A 13903-nucleotide genomic window follows, 5' to 3' on the forward strand; every position below is an offset into this window, starting at 1 on the left:
GCTACATTAGCATTAAGCTAGCTTAGCATGCTAATCTCGTTAACATGATTTTGTGTGCTCATTCATACACTGAAGCCTCTCCTCTGCAGCATTGTAAAACAAGTCCTCTGGGTGGTGCAATCGGTTCAACCATGCGCCATGAATCCCGAACCATTGTGGTCGTGGGTTTGAGACCAGTGTGGGGCAACTTTGAAATTGTGTATAAATTTAAATTTGAGCTCCTTTATTATCTGGGTAAGAGCTGTACTAATGTTTCTTACAGTGGGATTAGATGAGATCAAATTTAACAAGGTTGACCCAAAATTGGTTCAGAGGCTGTAATTTGTGAACCGTTTGTCACAAAATCATAAAATTGGTGTCTATCGATTCCTTGCGTCATGTCGAATCCGAGGATATCTATTTTGCCAGGATTGGATGTACCACGTCATAAGCCATAAGCTACATCAGCATTAAGATAGCTTAGCATGCTAATCTGGTTAACTTGCTTTTGTGTGCTCATTCTTACACTGAAGCCTCTCCTCTGCAGTTTGTGATTGTACGTCCTCTGAGTAGCGCAGTCTGCTGAACCATGTGTTACTAATCCCGAGCCGTTCCGGTTGTGGGTTCGAACCCCGTGTTGGATTAGTATAAAAATTGTGTTGATTCAAGCATTGTTCTAATCTTTTGCTCTGACCTATCTTAGATCTATCTTAGAATCAACCTCACCTGCTCTAGGAACACAGACGAATGACTCCACCTCTTTTCAGCCTCATTTGAAAGCAGACACTTCGCAATTTGTTGCCAAGACAGAATTAATTATTGTCACAAGAAACGCACCTATAAAGAGCTTAAATGTACGGTGAAGTAATTTAAAACACATATTTAGGATGTGGCTGTAATAACACAAAACATATATCTTCATAAAAGTTTGTTTATTATCTTGAACATTCATCCCTCAGAATGTCTTTACCTGCATGTTATTCAGCTGCACCGATCGTTAAATGCTATATAAAGGATTTTCTGAAATGTTTTGAACACTTTCTAGGCAAGGGCGCCCTCTAACTTCATGTATGAATGAAACAGACATTACATGACACATGCTGCATAATTCTCATATCACCTCATTTTGGGTAAAAATGAAATAAATAGTACTCATCTATATAGAAATGAAGTAAACATAATAACCCATCAATACTTTAATACTCCAAATGTACACACTAACTAAAACCGCTAAGGGAATTTTGTTGTTCAATGGATATAACTGATACTTAATATTGAATAGACTTACCACAATCTCTATTTGATGCATTGTATGCAAACATTGACTGCTTTGATTCATATTAATTACTTTGTCTGGACCAGTGATAATATCAACAACAGCAGTAACATAGACTTAACAGACAGTTTCATTATACCAGTATCATTGCTGTACATGTCACTCAACTTTTCAAAGTTTACCACACAAAAATTATATTTACTAAAATGAATAAAGAAATAATTTCATAAAATATCATTGTCATTTTTCTTTATTGCACAATACTTGTAAATATCTATAAAAAACTATACATAAATCGGTGTATTATTTTTACCTGCCTATACCACAAATACATAACAGGCAAAAATCAAATGTAGTGTAATGACAAACAAGCCAATTAACTTACAGGTATTAATCTATCCACAACTTACCACTAAAGACCTTAATTAACTAATAAACTTAAAATCAACATCAACGAATGACACACTCCAATTAATTAACTATGAACCAACTCAATCTGTTTTAATTAGTAATGGTACATTCCCAATCAATTGTGAATTATGTTAAATACCAGAGTATCCTGCAAAGAATTCCATTAGAACTTTTCCACTGTAAGAACAGAAATATTGAAAAACAAAATTGAGAGAAAAATGAACCAACTTCCAGACTCAATTTCAGGATACGTGCATTCTGTATCACCCATAAAACTATCTAAAATTAATAGCAAATACTTCACCGCTTCACTACAAACCGACAGGGACACATACCACCACACCGTCATCTTTCAGTGTAATCAACAAACCTCATGGAACAATGCTGCAAGAAACTGCTCTGCAATCAAACTCATGAATGCAAAGAAAGTTCCAAGTAAGTATGCCTTGTATATTTTACTCCACTTTTTATTTGTAGTCATTTTTAATTGTGATCCCATAAGTTACTTTACTTTTTTTTTTTTTCCTTTGGTTGCCCAAGATTTTTCTAGTCAACTAGCAATTGTTCACTTAAGCAATTAGTCAACGGATAGCACATTTATATGAATAAATCATAAGCCTTTAATCCCCTATGTACATAATCAACTAATCAGTGCTCAAACGCATAAAGCTTGCTGTGGTGCACCTGCAAACAATAATTAATGTGTCTTGAAAAAACAAGAAACTGTTTCATGCAGATTACATAATCTGAAAGTGTTTAAGATTTGAATCAGTTCATGTTTTTTAAAGTAGACATTTCAAACTTTCCATTAATATATTTCTCATGTCTGTGAGGCACGTATATAGTTGTATACATGGTTTCGGTTTACTTTTGTGACGTGGTAAACATTTATTACAAACTTACAATGCTTTGTTTGTTGTTATTATTAGTATTTTAAAAAAATGACATGGTATTTTAAGTAAAATGTAAGTGATTGCACATGTGCCTCCTTGTCATCTAATTTTTTAAAAATGTTTCTTTCATTTTCCAGACAGCAATGACACAAAATATGATATCCAGAGTACCAGCTCTACAACACTCGAAGTGACTCAAGTACCATTCCCCCATAAACCCCCAAAGCAACTATACCCCTCCACCATTGCCGAAATGAAAACCCTAGATGCACAGCATCATGTAAGTTGCACAACATTTTTCCATACAAATTAAAAGTTGAAGTACATTGAAAACAAATGGCATGACTGATTTCTCTCTCGCACTCTCTCTGTGTACAGATACCCACACTAAAAGCCAAAGTAACAAAGATACAGTCTGTTAAAAATGTATTTTTTAACAAGACTGAAGGAGAGGTAATGAACTGTTGGATAAATGATGAAACCGGAGGAATTCAAATTGCCTTGTGGGACAACTTTATTAATGACGTCCATCAAGGGAATTCGTATGACTTTACGAACTTAATGACAAAAAGGTACCAACAAAAAACCTTTTTACAATCAACCAGACACTCGACAATTACACCTTCAAAAGTTCAAATTTCTACTGGACCACTTCACCAAATGTCTGAAGACGAAATTACTTCTCACAAAACCATCACCTCTGCTTTGCAAGGTGTCCAAATAAACATTAGTAAACACTGCCCAAAGTGTGCCACTCTTCAGCAAGATTTTTCTCCGCAATTTGCTTTCCACCGCTGCACAAAGTGCAAAATGTTAAGGAGTGGCACCGCTTACGTCACAAAACTCGGTGGCATTTTTGAGTTTAAAGAAAACAAAACGGAGCTCTCTTTAACAGTGTCAAATTCCATTTTGAAGACATTTTTAGCACCACTACTTGACCTGAACCACACCGATGCCCAGGACATCGAACAGCTGTTCCTGGCCATGAACAGTTTAACCGTAACATTTACACACAACATGCAGGTTCTACAAATGCAAACAACACCCAACCACGATACTGATGAGGAACTTCTTCACATTGAAGAAACTGAATTATCACAAGAACCTGCCAGAGTTTTCATCCCGCAAAAAACACCTGTAACAGAAACCAAACATTCAAGCGACAAACTATTTGTTCAAATTGAAGAAACTCAATTATCACAAGAACCTGCTGCAGTTTTCATCCCGCAAAAAACACCTGCAACAGAAACCAAACATTCAAGCGACGAACAATTTCTTCAAATTGGAGAAACTGAATCATCACAAGAACCTGCTGCAGTTTTCATCCCGCAAAAAAGACCTGTAACAAAAAACAAACAATTTTGTAAAAAAAACAAAACTTGTGATAAGTCTATATAGCCTGTATAACTTGTATTTTGTTGTAAAAAATGTGTAGATGTGTATCTATAGGGGTTTACTTTTCAATAGTTAAAATGTTTGTTTGTTTTTTTTCCCCCATTTCTAGTTGCTAAAATTTGTAATGGAAATATGCATTACTATAAAATGATTTAATTATGATGCTTTTTTCCTACTTGATTAAATGTTTAAGTTTTGCAACTATAGAGGATGCTTTCTTTATCAATGTTTTGCTTTCTTTATCAATGTTTTACTTTTGATGGTTACTTTTTTTTTCACCCAAATTGATTTCCTTCTAAATAAATGCAATACGTCACTAACTTTTGTCCTCTTTATCTTTGTACCTGTACTTCCATTTATATTGCTTTAAATTTTGGTTTGTTTTTAAACTCCAACTAATCCTCTTTTCATACGAACTGTACTTTATTTTTAGTCCCCTATAAAATTTCCATTATTGGTCTAAATGTCTAGTGTGTAATTTCAGTCAAATTATAAATGAGCTGCACAAAAATGGTTAAACCAGATTCTTTTTTCTTAAATTGTTCCCAACCAAGAACTCAGAAACTGCAATGTGTTGGCCAACCACATGTTACTGTCGTAAATGACATTCAGTTGACCAAAAGACTGTGGTTTCCACATTCCAGATACATTGTCTTGTTTATTCAATTGTTTCAGCACTGCAATGAACTTTGAATTGTTACAATGAAAATAAATACTACTATAAGGGCTGAACTATCACCCTTCAGTACTGATACATTCTGAATTACCTATAACCCAGATAAATATATATTTTGCTCTTTCTCTGAACATTTATAAAGCTGTGAATTGTCACTTGAATTATTTTTACCCAGATAATACTTACATTAATCTTTCTTCCCATTTAATTAGAAATGTGTTTTCTTGAACATTCCGAATGAACCATGTGTCCGCCATTTTGAATTTTGTCATAAATTGACATATCTTTTAAACTATTTGACATATCACAAAAGTTGGTAGGGATGATCAACACCATGTCCTGAAGGTACCTGAGAAGTTTGAACACAGCGCCACCTAGTGTTCCAGAGTTATGTTTTTTGCAAAAATGCTTAACTTTTGAAAACATTGTTCAAATTTTGATTGCTTTATGTCATTACGTTCCTTGGTTTATGCCAATTCCGACAATGTCTCATTTGTCATTTTCCAACAATGTGACTGTCCGCCATGTTGGAACAAATGAAAAACTGTTTTTTCACTACTCCTTCAAATCTTGCTCAATTTTGTCCAAAATTTTATCAGATGTTCTTTAGACCGAACCGCACAGAAATGACTGAACAGATTTTTGATAGTTGTCTACATTCCCATGATATTCCTCTCTGAAGTTGACCCTGTTTGTTGTCTTATGCTAGTTAGCTTAGCATAATTATTGGTTAGCATGCTAACCAAATGCCATTCTTTCTAATGTGGCTCTTCAGCTATCAGGATAACCATAAGCTACGTTAGCATTAAGCTAGCTTAGCATGCTAATCTCGTTAACATGATTTTGTGTGCTCATTCTTACACTGAATACTCTCCTCTGCAGCTTGTAACTCTATGTCCTCTAAGTGGCGCAAGCTGTTAATCCATGTGCTATGAGTCCCAAACCATTCTGGTTGGGGGTTCGAATCCTGCGTAGGATGACTACATAAAATTGTGTATTATGTCGAGTCGATTCTTGTATTCAAGCATTCTACTAATCTTTTGCTCTTCTGGCTCCGCATTGTGCTACAGCGATTCTACCTTCAACATCTTAAGTCTCTGTAAAATTATTAAGCAAACCACAGTGTATGAGTGTAAACCAAATACTAAGTAAAGCAAAAGGCTTTAACTTTGAAGATTGTTAAATCATTTCCAATGTGTAGCAAATGTTAAACCATGTGAATTGTGCAATGTTCAAAAGATTCCTAGTAAAAAAAATAATGTATCCAAACAAGCCAAACAACCAGAAGGGCTTGGCCCCGGAAAGGCTGCTTGCAGCTTTAATTCTTCTTCTTCTTCTTCTTCTTCTTCTTCTTCTTCTTCTTCTTCTTCCGCCAATGGAAGTCTATGGCAGCCCTATGAACCGTACATAGGAAAATGATGAAATTTGGCACACTTCTAGTGATGGTAATGTATAGTAATTGGACCAATTTTTGAGTCTTTAGAACCAACTCCATAGCGCCACCACCAGTTCAAATATTCAACATTGAAATTGTTATAACTTTTGAACCCTTTGATTTAGAGAAATAAAACTTAGTACACCTGATTCCTCTCATCATGCTGATCACAACCAATACCTTAGATTAAGACTCCGCCCATTACAGTAGTAGCCATTTTGAAAAGTACAGTATTCAGTTTTTTCGCTACTCCTCCTTCAGAATTTGTCCAATTTTGTCCAAATTTTGCTCAAATGATCTTTGGACTGAGCCGCACAGAAATGACTGAACAGATTTTTTTTATTCATCTTTGTTCAAAAGTTATTGTGTCGTAAACTTAACGAGGTCGACCCAAAATTGGCTAAGAGGCTGTATCTCGGCCGAAGTTTAATCAATCGAAACGAAAATTGGTACGCTTCATTGGAAGCATGGTCTGAGGGTCCATGCCAAAGTTGGGAACAGCGCCACCTACGGGTAATGAGATATGAAAAATCGCTATTTTGGTCAATATCTTTTGAGTACTTTGTCAGAAAATCATAAATGTGGTATCTATGGATTCCTTGGGTCATGCCGAATCCGTGGATACCGAATTATCTGAGATTGGCTGTACCACCTGTCCGCCATTTTGAATTTTGTCATAATTTGCAATAACTTTTTAACTATTTGACATATTTTCACAAAATTTAGTATGGATCATCGACACAATGTCCTGAAGGTACATGAGAAGATTGAACACAGCGCCACCTAGTCTTCCATAAATATAAGGTCTTTTGCAAAAACGCTTATAACTTTTGCCAACATTGCTTGAAATTTGATTTCTTTATGTCAATATATTCCTTGGCTTATGCCGATTTCAACGATATCCCATATGTTATTTTTCAACAATGTGACTGGCCGCCATATTGGAGCGAATGTAAAACAGTTTTTTTTGCAACTCCTCCTTCAAAATTGGTCTAATTTTGTCCAAACATGTGCTCAAATGATCTTCGGACTGAGCCGCATAAAAGTACTGTCCCCGATTTTTTTGCTATACAAAAAAAAAAAAAGTTATGATGTTGCAAACTTAATGAGGTCGACCCAAAATTGGTTCAGAGGCTGTAACTTGTGAACAGTTTGTCACAAAATCATAAAATTGGTGTCTATCGATTCCTTGCGTCATGTCGAATCCGAGGATATGTATTTTGCCAGGATTGGATATACCACATCATAAGCTACATTAGCATTAATCTATCTTAGCATGCTAATCTGGTTAACTTGCTTTTGTGTGCTCATTCTTACACTGAAACCACTCCTCTGCAGCTTTGCAAAACATGTCCTCTGGGTGGCGCAATCTGTTCAACCATGCGTCATGAATCCCGAACCATTCTGGTCGTGGGTTCGAGACCAGTGTGGGGCGACTTTGAAATTGTGTATAAATTGTCAATTGAGCTCGTTTATTAGCTGGGTAAGAGCTGTACTAATGTTTCTAACACTGGGATTAGATTAGATCAAATTTAACAAGGTCGACCCAAAATTGGTTCAGAGGCTGTAACTTGTGAACCATTTGTCACAAAATCATAAAATTGGTGTCTATCGATTTCTTGCATGTCGAATCTGAGGATATCTATTTTGCCAGGATTGGATGTACCACGTCATCATAAACCATAAGCTACATCAGCATTAAGACAGCTTAGCATGCTAATCTGGTTAACTTGCTTTTGTGTGCTCATTCTTACACTGAATCCTCTCCTCTGAAGATTGTGATTGTATGTCCTCTGAGTGGCGCAATCTGCTAAACCGTGTATGTAGAATCCTGAACCATTCTGGTTGTGGGTTCGAGTCCCATGTGGGATGACTTTAAAGTTGTCATTTAAATTCCTTCCGGCTCTGCACTGCTGTTGTTGCTTAAATGCTCGCTGTGCTTCATTTACATTTATATTTAATTTCTGCAGTTTTTGTTCTTGCGGCTCTGCACTGCTGTTGGTGCTTAAATGCTCGCTGTGCTTCATTTACATTTATATTGAATTTCTGCTGTTTTTGTTCTTGCGGCTCTGCACTGCTGTTGGTACTTAAATGCTTGCTGCGCTGCTGTGCTTGATGTACATTTACATGTATATTCAATTTCTGCTCTTTTTGTTCTTCTGGCTCCGCACTGCTGTTGGTGCTTAAATGCTTGCTGTGCTGCTGTAATTGATGTGCTTACAGAACTTGCTGTGCTTGATGTACATTAAATATCTAATGTTTTGCTCTTCTGGCTCCGCATTGCGCTATAGCAGCTTTTTCTTGCTGTGCCTTGCAGGGCTTGGCCCCGTATTGCTGCTTGCAGCTATATTTATTATTATTATTATTTTTCTTACGACTATTCAGGCACTTTTGGGGCCCTTAACATGCTCAAAAACTCTTGAAACTTTGCACACGGGTCAGAACCCGCGGCCATCAGGGCCGGGCTGAAGCTGGTACCCGGGTGTGGCAGGGGGGCTCGACAGCGCCCCCTTGAACGGGGTCCGAAAACTTGGTCCATAAATCAAACACGCTTGCATGTAATAATATGAAACTCGGTACAGATATAGATCTCATCGGGCCGAACAACTTTCATGCTCTAAGTTTTACGCCAAACCAAAAGGAAGTTGGCTATTAAGGGTTGTTTGGAAACGCATGCTCAGGAATTTGAAACACTTCTCCTAGGGAATTCATCCAATCGCCCCCAAACTCGGTGTGCATGAAGTCAAGGCATTGAGGATGAAAAATTGCCAGGGGATTTTTGATATCTCGAACGGTTTGGCTGTGGCGAGGAAACAAATTTATGGCGAATAATTGAAACAGGAAGTGTGTTATAACTTCTGCATACATTAACTGATCTTGATTAAACTTCAGCAGTGTATTCGTTGTAAGAGGCCAATCACATGGATGTGACTATTGTGAGTCAAAGTTATAGCGCCACCAACTGGCAGCAGGAAGTGTGTCACTTTCAAAATGCTTTGAAATCACTGTCTTATTTTTACCAGATTTGCTTCAAACTTTATGTGTACAATGTAGACACACGGCAGATGTAAACCTGTGAAAGGATTATTGATATCTTAGATACTGTTGCCGTGGCAACGCATCAAACTTTAATATTCTTTTTTTATGCTTTTGAGACTCTTAACATACTTGAAATTGCATGAAACTCGACAGACACATCACATTTATTAGCCCGTAGACATGTGCAAAGTTTCAGAAACGGGCGTGGTAAGGGGCTCAGTAGCGCCACCTTTAGTCATAAGTGGGGGGGTTAGTTTTATCAACAGCAACAAAACTTGGTATGTGTATTGTTCTCATCAAGACGGACAACTTTCTAATTTACATGATCTATCTCTGACCAACAGGAAGAGAGATATTTTGGTTTGAATGTGGATTTTCTGAAGAATTTTCTCTCCCTCTCTCTGTGTCTCTGTGTGTGTGAGGGGAGGGGGGATTTGACTATTGCTTTTATATTGTTAATCAAGGTTTCAGGGGCTTTTGGGGTCCTTAACGTGCTCAAAAACTCTTGAAACTTTGCGCACAAGTCAGAACCCCCTGCCATCAGGGACGGGCTGAAGCTGGTACCCGGGCGTGGCAGGGGGGCTCAACAGCGCCCCCTTGAACGGTGTCCCAAAACTTGGTCCATAGATCAAACACGCTTGCATGAATTAATATGAAACTCGGTACACATATATATCTCATCGGGCCGAACAACTTTCCCCCGGTCAAGTTTTACGCCAGACCAACAGGAAGTCAGCTATTATGGGTTGTTTGGAAACGCATGCTGTGGAATTTGATGTACTCCTCCTAGGAAATTCATCCATTCGCCTCCAAACTCGGTGTGCATGAAGTCAAGACATTGAGGATGCTAAATTGCGGATGGATTTTTGATATCTCGAACGGTTTGGCCGTGGCAAGGAAACGAATTTATGGCGAATAATTCAAACAGGAAGTGTGTTATAACATCTGCATACATTAACTGATCTTGATGAAACTTCAGCGGTGTGTTCGTTGTAAGAGGCCGATCACATGGATGTGACATTTGTGAGTCAAAGTTATAGCGCCACCAACTGGCAACAGGAAGTGTGTCACTTTCATAATGCTTTGAAATCACCCTCTTATTTTTACCCGATTTGCTTAAAACTTTATGTGTATAATGTAGACACACGGCAGATGTAGACCTGTGAAAGGATTATTGATATCTTAGATACTGTTGCCGTGGCAACGCATTAAAATTTAATATTCTTTTCGGATGCTTTTGAGACTCTTCACATGTTTGAAAATGCATGAAACTCGACAGACACATCACATTTATTATCCAGTAGACATGTGCAAAGTTTCCGAAACGGGCGTGGTGAAATGGCTCAGTAGCGCCACCTTTAGTTAAAAAATGGGGGCTTAGTTTTTCCTAGAATCACAAAACTTGGTAGGTGTATTGTTCTCATCAAGCCGGACAACTTTCTAATTGACAGTTATTAGCTATGACCAACAGGGTGTCGGATATTTTGGTCTGAATATGGATTTTTTGCTAAATCAGCCTCTGAGTTTTTAGTTGCTCCTCCTAAAAGGTTTATTTTATTCCCACCAAACTTTTTCAACATGATTAAAATATATTAATGATGCAAAATTGTAAACGGATATTGAATATCTCAAACGGTTTTGCTATGGCGAGGGATTAAATTTATATCAAAAAGCAGGAAACATCTCAACATAACTTCTAAAAATGTAATTATACACCATTTATTTTTATGTAAAATGATACAAATATTAGAACTAAACCCATTTTATTCTGTTTTTGCAATTCAAGGAGTATGAAAAAGTTAAAAACAGGCTATTTAGTGCTATTTGGTTCAACAAAAAATCAAACATAGGGCTATACTGCCCTCTTGTGTCCAAAAGGATATTAAAATAGTATATAAAACGTTTTACTAGGTAGGCCTATTGTATTTAAATATAAATTTATTAGGTATATGACTGTGAGGATATTTTCCCATCGGTTAATCGACGTGTGACACGAGCGGCTGCTTTTAAATCGCTAATATAAAAGTGAAAGTAAAAAACGGAGGTCCGCACGGACATTAATAATGGTGCACGTTGGAAAAAATTATACTTTTAAACATAACACTAAACCGCCATCAGGTGTCACCAGGCGACCATCTTAATGAGCGAGTCATTGATTCATTCGTTCAAACGATTCGTTCGAATGACTGAGTCATTCATGATTGAGACAGATGTTTATGGATTGACCATTGAATCTTTGAGTCAACCGATTCGTTTCAAAATGCTGAATCATTAAGTAATGAGAAAACAAGTTGCTGTGAGATGCACGATGGTTCTGCTGATCTTTGTTTAACTATTTTTGCTGCTGAAACAGAACAAAAACAGTCAATATTGCATCTAAAATGTAAGTGACTTAATTGTTACTGTTTATTAACCTGTTGTATGAAATCAATGTCACAGTTTCTATTGTGATTGTATTCAGGAAATAGTTGCCTACTCGTCAAATGAGGTTGCTTAACTCTATCATATGTTAGAAAATATATAAAAAACTCCATATTTGTAATTTTTATAGTCAGTATGTTGTTAACTGCGTTGCGTTTTTGTGTGCTGCGCTCATTTGTTTACAATTCTCCTGGAGAAGCTGCATGAGCCTCAGCAGGGCAACCTTGTTACCATTGATCAGTAATACATTTATTATGAACTGCTGATTGCAACTTAAAATGAATGTAATGAAATTAGAATAATCTCTCGTTTTAGTGACTCCCAAGTTATTTTTTTGTTATTGACGTTCTAATCAGGCTATACTCTGGTCGGGCAAGTAAAATTCTCTTTCAGGTAGGCCTATTGTATTTATATATAATTAGGGATGTGACTGTGATAAAATTTTCCCACCAGTTAATCGACGTGTGACACCGCTGAGGGCTTTTAAATCGCTAACTTAAAAGTGAAAGTAAAATACAGACGTCCGCACAGACATTGATAATGGTGCGGAGTAGAGCGAGCATTTTCAATGTATGCCTATGGAAGTAGGAATGAACTTAAACATTTTATTTATGTTTTTATGTGTCCACTGTTCAACCGCAACCGCGTCACACACACACACATTCCAGAATTGCAATCTTGACATCGCAGCCTGTTCATTATAGCCCTAATACAATATAATAATAAAAATAGTCAACCTAACATATACGAATTACACTGCTCTGTTTAAATAGTCAGTAGTACAATTTGTACCATTCACAGTAAGCAGAGCTCCACTGTGATGTTTCCAAGCACATTTTTGCGCGTGTGAAGAGGATGATTTTTTCTATCGATATTGGAACATGAGTGAAGTACAAAGCCTATAATAAAGAACAGTTTAGCATCCAAATGCATGAATGAATGAATGAATGAGGCATTTATATAGCGCTTTCATATGTACTACTGTACACCCAAAGCGCTTTACAATCATATCAGGGGTCTCTCCTCAACCACCACCAGTGTGCAGCATCCACTTGGATGATGCGACGGCAGCCACAGAACAACGGCGCCAGTGCGCTCACCACACACCAGCTATAGGTGGAGAGAGGAGAGAGAGAGTGATAGAGCCAATTCAATGTAAGGGGATTATTAGGAGTGTGCATCGCAAATATTGACATTTTTTATTCTAATGAGAGAGTTACGTGAGACCAACACTGCTTACTTTTGTTTTTATTTTTACATTAAATTTAAATGATTTGTTGTGGAATATTTTGAGTGTATCATAAAATCAGAATAAGGTAAGACAAGTAATATTTTCTGTCTTATATATATGTGTGTGTGTGTGTAAATATACATATATATATATATATATATATAGACATAGATAGATAGAAAGAGATATATATATATATATATAAATATAGCTGCGAGCAGCGATGGAGGGCCAAAGCCGGCGGCACCGCCATCCCCGGTGCCTTTAGGTTACTAAAGGCACTGGGGTTGCGGTGCCACCGGCTTGGGCCCGTAATCGCTGCTCGCAGCTATATTTTATTATTATTATTATTTTGTCAACCTTTCGGGCACTTTTGGGGCCCTTAACATGCTCAAAAACTCTTGAAATTTTGCACACACGTCAGAACCTGCGGCCATCAGGGCCGGACTGAAGGTTGTACCCGGGCATGGCACGGGGGCTCGACAGCGCCCCCTGGAATGGTGTCTGAAAAATTGGTCCATAAATCAAACACGCTTGCATGTAATAATATGAAACTCAGTACACATATAGATCACATCGGGCCGAACAACTTTTGTACTCTAAGTTTTACACCAGCCCAACAGGAAGTCGGTTATTATACATTGTTTGGAAAACGCATACAATGGAATGTGAAATACTCCTCCTAGGGAATTCATCCGATCGCCACCAAACTAGGTGTGAATGAAGTCAAGACATTGAGGATGCTAAATTGCGAACAGATTTTTGATATCTCGAACGGTTTGGCCGTGGCGAGGAAACGAATTTATGGCGAAAAATGGGACACAGGAAGTGTGTTATAACTTCTGCATACATTAACTGATCTTGACAAAACTTCAGCAGTGTGTTCGTTGTAAGAGGCCGATAACATGGATGTGACTATTGTGAGTCAAAGTTATAGCGCCACCAACTGGCAGCAGGAAGTGTGTCACTTTCAAAATGCTTTGAAATCACCCTCTTCTTTTTACCTGATTTGCTTCAAACTTTATGTGTATAATGTAGACACACTGCAGATGTAGACCTGCGAAAGGATGATTGATATCTTAGATACTGTTGCCGTGGCAACGCTTCAAACTTTAATATTCTTTTTTGATGCTTTTGAGACTCTTAG

General features: G+C 37.4%; 1 protein-coding gene across 1 annotated transcript in view; it reads right to left on the reverse strand.

Annotated features, from left to right (window-relative positions):
• cygb2 (cytoglobin 2) overlaps positions 1-13903 on the reverse strand; it is a gene marked incomplete at both ends in the record, with an annotated part of 194306 nt that overhangs the window by 36830 nt on the left and 143573 nt on the right. The gene's annotated exons all lie outside the window — the stretch shown is intronic.

This window comes from Scardinius erythrophthalmus (assembly GCF_964197995.2).
Source record: "Scardinius erythrophthalmus genome assembly, chromosome: 12".
NCBI lineage: Eukaryota > Metazoa > Chordata > Actinopteri > Cypriniformes > Leuciscidae > Scardinius > Scardinius erythrophthalmus.